We start from the raw sequence: 7,662 nt of genomic DNA, 5'->3' as shown, positions 1-7,662 counted from the left end.
GATTCTTGTGTATGTTTGCTCTTTATTTCTGACTTCTGATTCGTGTCGATTTGCCTTTCAATTTTATGTTAGAATATTCAATTTTCTTTTTAAGCAAAGCAAGATTCATCTTGTGGAAACAGTTGGGTTTTGTCTTGTGTAAACACTTTTGGCTTCCATGCTAAAACCGGTGTATAAAACTGCTCGCCGGTCAAAGATAATACAAATAAATTAGAGTGGCGAGGAAGTTGCTAGTGAAGATATAATCGTATCTAGGGAGATGGTGTCGCCGCTAAAACAAGCGACCCACTAGTTGCCGCTAAAACATCTGACCTACTCAATGTAGGCATTTGGCCATAAGTTTTGGAAGTTTTTTTTATAATTTATTTTTTGAAATATGTGTTTGTTTATAGAATTAATCTAGTTTTTGGGAGATTTTGAAAACAAAAACTTTAAATCCCAAAACTAGTTTAAGATCGCTTTTTGGGCCAAATCATGAACATTTGGGACTTTTTAGCCGGATTTTTTTTTTATAACATGTCAAAACTTGCCCCAAAAGTCATGTCCAAACATAATTTCAATTTCAAATCAACTTTTTCAAAAAATATTTGGGAATCTATGTCAAAACGGATCCGAAGTTGTCACGACCCGAAATTTCCACATTCCGGAGCGTGATGACGTCTAACATTTCACTTGCCAGGTAAGCCTACCTTAGAATAATTTTAACCATTTTTAACAATTCATTTTAATTAAATAGTAATGAAATCAACAACTGAAATAATATCTGAATTTAGGTGAACAAACCAAAATAAATACGATGTCTAAATACCATCCCAGATCTGGAGTCACAAGTGCACGAGACAAACAAGGGTCTGAAAAAAAATAAAACTGTCCGAAAGAAAGCACACAACTAAGATAAAGTAGAAGGGGACTTCAGAGCTGCGAACATTGTGCATCTATACCTCGAGTCTCCTCTGATAGTTAAATCCGAACAAATCTACAGTACGCCACTGGGACCAACTCCGGTATCTGCACAAGAAGTGCAGAGTGTAGTAAGAGTACAACCGACCCCATGTACTCTGTAAGTACCGAGTCTAACCTCGACGAAGTAGTGACGAAGCTAGGGCATGTCGCTTACATTAACTTGTACGCAATAATAATAATAATAATAATAATAATACTAATAACAATAATAATAATAATACTAATAACAATAACAACAATAATAATAATAATAATAATAATAATAATAATAATAATAATAATAATAATAATAATAATAACAGGAATAGAAGTAAGACCAGTAAATCATATCAATAATTGAACTCAATTCAACAGTCATAAACCTTTAATTAATTTTCGTTGCGGCGTGCAACCCGCTCCAAATAAAATCCGTTGCGGCATGTAACCCGCTCCAACAATATAAATTAGAATAAAATCCGTTGCGGCGTGCAACCTGTTCCAACAATAAAATCTTTCAATTTAATTCAGTTGCGACGTGCAACCCTGTCACAGCCCAATTTCACCTATAGGTCGTGATGGCGCCCAACACTACAACTAGGCAAACCAACTAATACGTTAAACATATATAAATTATTTGCGGAATAATTTTCTAAGTAATTTTATTATTTTACTAGCAATATTAAAGAAAATAGAAAAGATACCGATAAACTTAAATCCAAGAAAATAATACGATTCCAAATTCTACCAATGTGTATGCCAAGACCCGAGTCACAAGTGTATGAACATCTAGTAGATTATACAAAACTCCAAATACTGTCTGAAATGAAAATAGACAGAATGAAAATACAAGGAGATGCACTGGTAGCTACAGAACGGCTCAACAAGGCAGCTTACCACTACACCTCTGAATAACGTGGATATACGATGATAGGTCCTCCACTAGTACCTGTCTCAGATCCTGCACAAAAAGTGCAGTAAGTGTAGTATGAGTACGTAAACAACGTGTACCCAGTAAGTATCAATCCTAATCTCGAAGTGGTAGAGACGAGATGACCGACTTTGACACTCACTAAGAGTAAATAATAATAAATAAATAAAAATAGCAATATCTAGATCAACATGATTTAAAAAATTTACAATGATTTTCTTTAACCAGCAGAAATAATTAACTTCCTTCAATTCCAATAAATTTTCAATTTATCAATTAGCCATATACAGGAATAACAATAATTCCTTAACAAGCAGAGATAATAATTCTTTAAGTTCCAAAGATTTCCAATTTATCAATTAGCTTCACAAGCTGCAATAAACTATCAAAGTATTATGTAATTATTATTATTAGGCGCGATCCATAGATGCATCTATCCTGCCGAGGAGTTCGGCCCGCTCCACAAGAAAGGAGGACATTTTTCTTATGTACCTCCGGAAGGAGAGTATATTTATTCTAAGATAAATTCGGGGGGATGAACAATTTTTTTTAACAATTAATAAATTTAAACAGAAAATTAAGCATATGAGATTTTCATCTTTTAATATATTTATCTAACAATTCACAATATATATATATATATATATATATATATATATATATATATATATATATCAAATAATATTAATTAAACAAAGAATACAATTTGCACAAGTAATTCATGCTTTGAGTCCTAAACTACCCGGACTTAAGCATTAATAATTGCTACGCACGAACTCTCGTCACCTCGTGCGTACGTAGCCCCCACAATTAGCAACAATTATTACTTTAATTACCTATGGGGTAATTTTCCCCTCACAAGATTAGACAAGAGACTTACCTCGTCTTGTTCCAATTTAATCCACTATTAGGCATTTTCCTCGATTATCCAACTTTGATTGGCTCGAATCTAACCAAAAATAATCCGATACAGTCACCAAAAATTATAGAATAAATTTCATAAGAAAATACTACATTTTCAATAAAAACTTGAAATTAATTAAAAATTCGTCCGTGGGGACCACGTTTCGGAATCCGGCGAAAGTCACAAAATCCGACAACCTATTCAATTACGAGTCCAACCATACCAATTTCACTCAAATCCGACGCCGAATCGATACCGAAATCTCAAAAATTCGTTTCTATGAGATTTCTAAATTTTTTTCCAAAATTTCAATCTCAAAACATTAATTAAATGGTGAAAACAATGATATATTCGTGTATATTGACCAAATTCGAGTTAGAATCACTTACCTCAATGTCTTTCCTTGAAAATCTATCAAAAGTCGCCTCTGCTCAAGCTCCAATTTGTTAAAAATGGCGAATGAGACGAATGCCCTCCTTTATAATTCTGCTCAGGCAACCCTCGATCATGACCCTCGATCATGGACTCGATCCTCGACCTCGATCATGGCCCTCGAGCCTGGGCCTTTGATCATGACCCTCGATCATGGCCTCGATCCTCGGCCTCGATCGTGGCTTCGATCATGGCCCTCGAGCCTGGGCCTCGATCTTGGGCTCGATCACAACCCTCGATTTCCAGCAGAAGAAAAAAATTGCAGCAACTGTTTTAAGTCCAACCTTTGATCCGTTAACCATCCAAAACTCACCCTCGGCCCTCGGGACCTCAACAAAATATACCAACAAGTCCTAAAATATCATACGAACTTAATTGAAACCTCAAATCACATAAAACGACGCTAAAATCACGAATCATGCTCCAATTCAAGCTTAATGAAACTTAAAATTTCCAACTTCTACATTCGATGTCGAAACCCATCAAATCAAGTCCGATTGACCTAAAATTTTGCACACAAGTCATAAATGACATAACAGAGCTATAAAAATTTTCGGAATTGGATTCCGACCCCGATATCAAAAAGTCAACTCCACGGTCAAACTTCTAAACTTAAATTCTTGTTTTAGCCATTTCAAGCCTAATTTAACTACGGATTTCTAAATAAAATTTCGAACACGCTCCTAAGTCCAAAATCACCATACGGAGCTATTGGAACGGTCAAATCCCGATTCCGAGGTTTTTTTCTCAAAATGTTGACCGAAGTCAAACTTAGCACTTTAAGGCCAACTTAAGGAACCAAGTGTTCCGATTTCAACCCGGATACTTCCAAGTCTCGAATCAACCATCCCCGCAAGTCATAAATCATTAAAAGTACATACATAAAGTTTTATTTTAGGGAACGAGGTTCTAAAAGTTAAACAATGATCGGTTGGGTCATTACAAACCCGCTCCAATAAAATAAACTTTCAATAAATTCCGTTGCGGCGTGCAACCCGCTCCAACAATATAAAATTAAAATAAATCCGTTGCAGCGTGCAACCGGTTCCATCAATATAACTAAAAAACTCTTAAATGTAAAAAATACTCCAATAAATACCACATTTAATAAGGAATTGTTAGACAACAAAGCATACAATAATTATGATTTATTTAGGAAACAAGTAATGACAAGTAGCAATTAATTGTGAAAATCAGAGAGAAAATAGGCAATTTAATATTTAATATGCTAAATGTCAAGTATTTAATAGGCAATTTAATTAAGACACATAATTCAAATAAGCATGTAGCAATTATAGCATGAATCCAAGACATAATATTGGATAAGGAATATGTGATAAATAATTAATATAATAATCAATTCATGATTTAAAATAATTTATGATTTTCAGATAAATATGCAAATAATCAATTTGACGACTTATAGGCAATCATCACCTCGCCTATACGTCATTACACATGAAATTTACTTAACAAATAATTCAAGGGTTTTATTCCCTCAAGTCAAGTTTAACCACGACACTTATCTCTCTTTGCAACCAAATTCAAGATTCCAATAAACCTTTGCCTCGCGAATTGGTATCCGAAAGCTTCAAATCTAGTCACAAACAATCCAATATACTCAATACGAATCGTCGGAATTAATTCCATATGAAATTACTAATTTTCCGAATTAAAGTCTCAAATTCATCAAAAATAAAATCAACAATGGGGCCCACGTCTCGAATCTAGGAAAAGCTCATGAAATCCAAACACCCGTTCCAAGTTGAGTCCAACCATACAAAAATTTCAAATTCCGATGTCAAACGAACCTTCAAATCCTAAATTTTTATTTTTGGAAAGTTTTACAAAAATTCTAATTTCTTCCATCTAAATCCAAAATAAACGATGAATATAAACATGGAATTATGAAGTATAATCATTTTCGGATATAAAATATTTACCCAAGTCGAAGTCGTGAAAAAACCCTTTGGAATCGTCCAAATCCGAGACTCAAAACTCAAAAATGAGTAAAAATGGCTAACACCCAATTTTTAAGCATTCTGTCCAGCATTTTTGCATATGCGGACTCGCATTTGCGAGGTAAGGCTAGCATTTGCGGAACAAAGCAGTCAAGCAGAGAACCGCATCTGCGGACCTTCACGTTGCAGAAGCGACTGCACAGAAGCACGAAGGAAGCCGCGGAAGCGAGGACGATCACATCTGCGATCACGTCACCGCAGAAGCGGGTGTGCACCTGCATCCCAAGCTTCGCTTCTGCGAAGCTTCTCCCCTAGCCTCAAAATTGCAGAAGTGACACTGCCTCCGCAAAAGCGATCACGCACCTGCGGCCAAAATTGCGCAGGTGCCAAACACTAGAACCAGACTTGCAAAATTTTACCAAAATGGTTTGAAACACGTCCGAAACTCACCTGAGCCACTCGACCTCATCCAATTATACCAACCAGTACAGTAACATAACGTGGACTTACTAGGGGTTCAAATCACGTCAAATAACGTTGAAATTACAATTCACACCTCGATTCGGACTTATGAGTTTCAAACTTTTCACTTTACAAAACTCGTGCCGAAACGTATTAAATGAATCCAGAATGATTTCAAATTTGGCGCACAAGTCATAAATGACACAACGGATCTATTTCAACTTTATCAATTTTATTCCGAGTCCGATATCGATAAAAGGTAATTTGTGGTCAAACTTTAAAATTTTTAACCTTTCAAACTTCTAATTTTCAATAATTGGCTATAACGCGAGCTAGAGACCTCCACATTAAATTACGGGCATACGTCCAAGTCCCAAATCACGATACGGAGCTACCGGAACTGTCAAAATACTGATCTGGGTCCGTTTTCTCAAAACGTTGATCGAAGTCAACTCAAATGAGTTTTGAAGCTCCATTTCACATATAAATCAAATTTTCACACAAAAACTTTTCAGAAAAATTTACGGACTGCGCACGCAAGCTGAGGAATGTTGAAAGGTGTTATCCGAGGTCTCAGAACACCAAAATGAATATTAAATTTAAAGATGACATATTGGGTCATCACATTCTCCACCTCTAAAACAAACGTTCGTCCTCGAACGGAATTAGAAAATTACCTGAGCTGGTGAAAATGTGTGGATATCTACTCTACATGTCCGACTCGGACTCCCAGGTAGCTGCCTTAATCGACTGACCTCCCCATTATACCCGAACGGAAGGATAACTCTTAGACCTCAACTATCGGACTTGCCAGGCCAGAATAGCTACCAGTTCCTCTTCATAAGTCAAAACTTTGTCCAATTGGACCGAGATGAAATCTAATACATGGGACGGATCACCATGATATTTTCGGAGCATGGATACATGAAACACCGGATGAACTGCTAATAAACTAGGTGGTAGTGCGAGTCTTTAGGCTACTTCACCCACCCTTTCAAGAATTTCAAAGGGTCCGATATACCAGGACTCAACTTGCCCTTCTTTCCGAATCTCATTACACCCTTCATAGGTGAAACCCGAAGCAATAATCTTTCTCCTTCCATGAATGCAACGTCACGAACTTTACGATCGGCATAACTCTTTTACCTAGACCGAGCTGTGCGAAGTCGATCTTGAATAACCTTGACCTTATCCAAGGCATCCTGTACCAAATCGGTACCTAACAACAGAGCCTCTCCCGGTTTAAACCAGCCAACTGACGAACAACATCGCCTCCCGTATAATGCTTCATACAGAGCCGTCTAAATGCTCGACTGGTAGTTGTTATTATAGGCAAACTCCGCAAGTGGCAAGAACTGATCCCAAGAACCTCCAAAGTCTATAACACAAGCGTGAAGCATATCTTCCAGTATTTGAATAGTGCACTCTGATTGTACGTCTGTCTGTGGGTGAAGTGTTGTACTTAACTCAACTCGCGTACCTAACTCAAGCTGTACAACCCTCCAGAAGTGCGAGGTGAACTGCGTACCTCAATCAGAAATGATAGACACGGGTGCACTATGAAGGTGAACAATCTCGCAGATGTAAATTTTAGCTAACCGCTTTAAAAAATAGGTAACATCCACTGGAATGAAATGTGCTGACTTGGTCAACCTGTCCACAATGACCCATACCGCATCAAACTTTCTTTGAGTTCGTGGGAGCCCAACAACAAAATCCATAGTGATACGCTCCCACTTCCACTCAAGAATTTCTAACTCCTGAAGCAGATCACCAGGTCTCTGATGCTCGTACTTGACTTGCTGACAATTTAAACACCGAGCTACATATGCAACTATATCCTTCGTCATTCTCCTCCACCAATAATGTTGCCGCAAATCTTGATACATTTTGGCGGCACCCGGATGAATAGAATTACTGTGTATTGTGGGCCTCTTCAAGAATTAATTCACGAAGCCCATCCACATTAGGCACACAAATACGACCCTGCATCTACAAAACTCCATCATCTCCCACAACAACCTACTTGGCAC

The sequence above is a fragment of the Nicotiana tomentosiformis genome, chromosome 12, assembly GCF_000390325.3.
Source record: "Nicotiana tomentosiformis chromosome 12, ASM39032v3, whole genome shotgun sequence".
In the NCBI taxonomy this organism is placed as follows: domain Eukaryota; kingdom Viridiplantae; phylum Streptophyta; class Magnoliopsida; order Solanales; family Solanaceae; genus Nicotiana; species Nicotiana tomentosiformis.
This window is presented reverse-complemented; position numbering follows the sequence as displayed.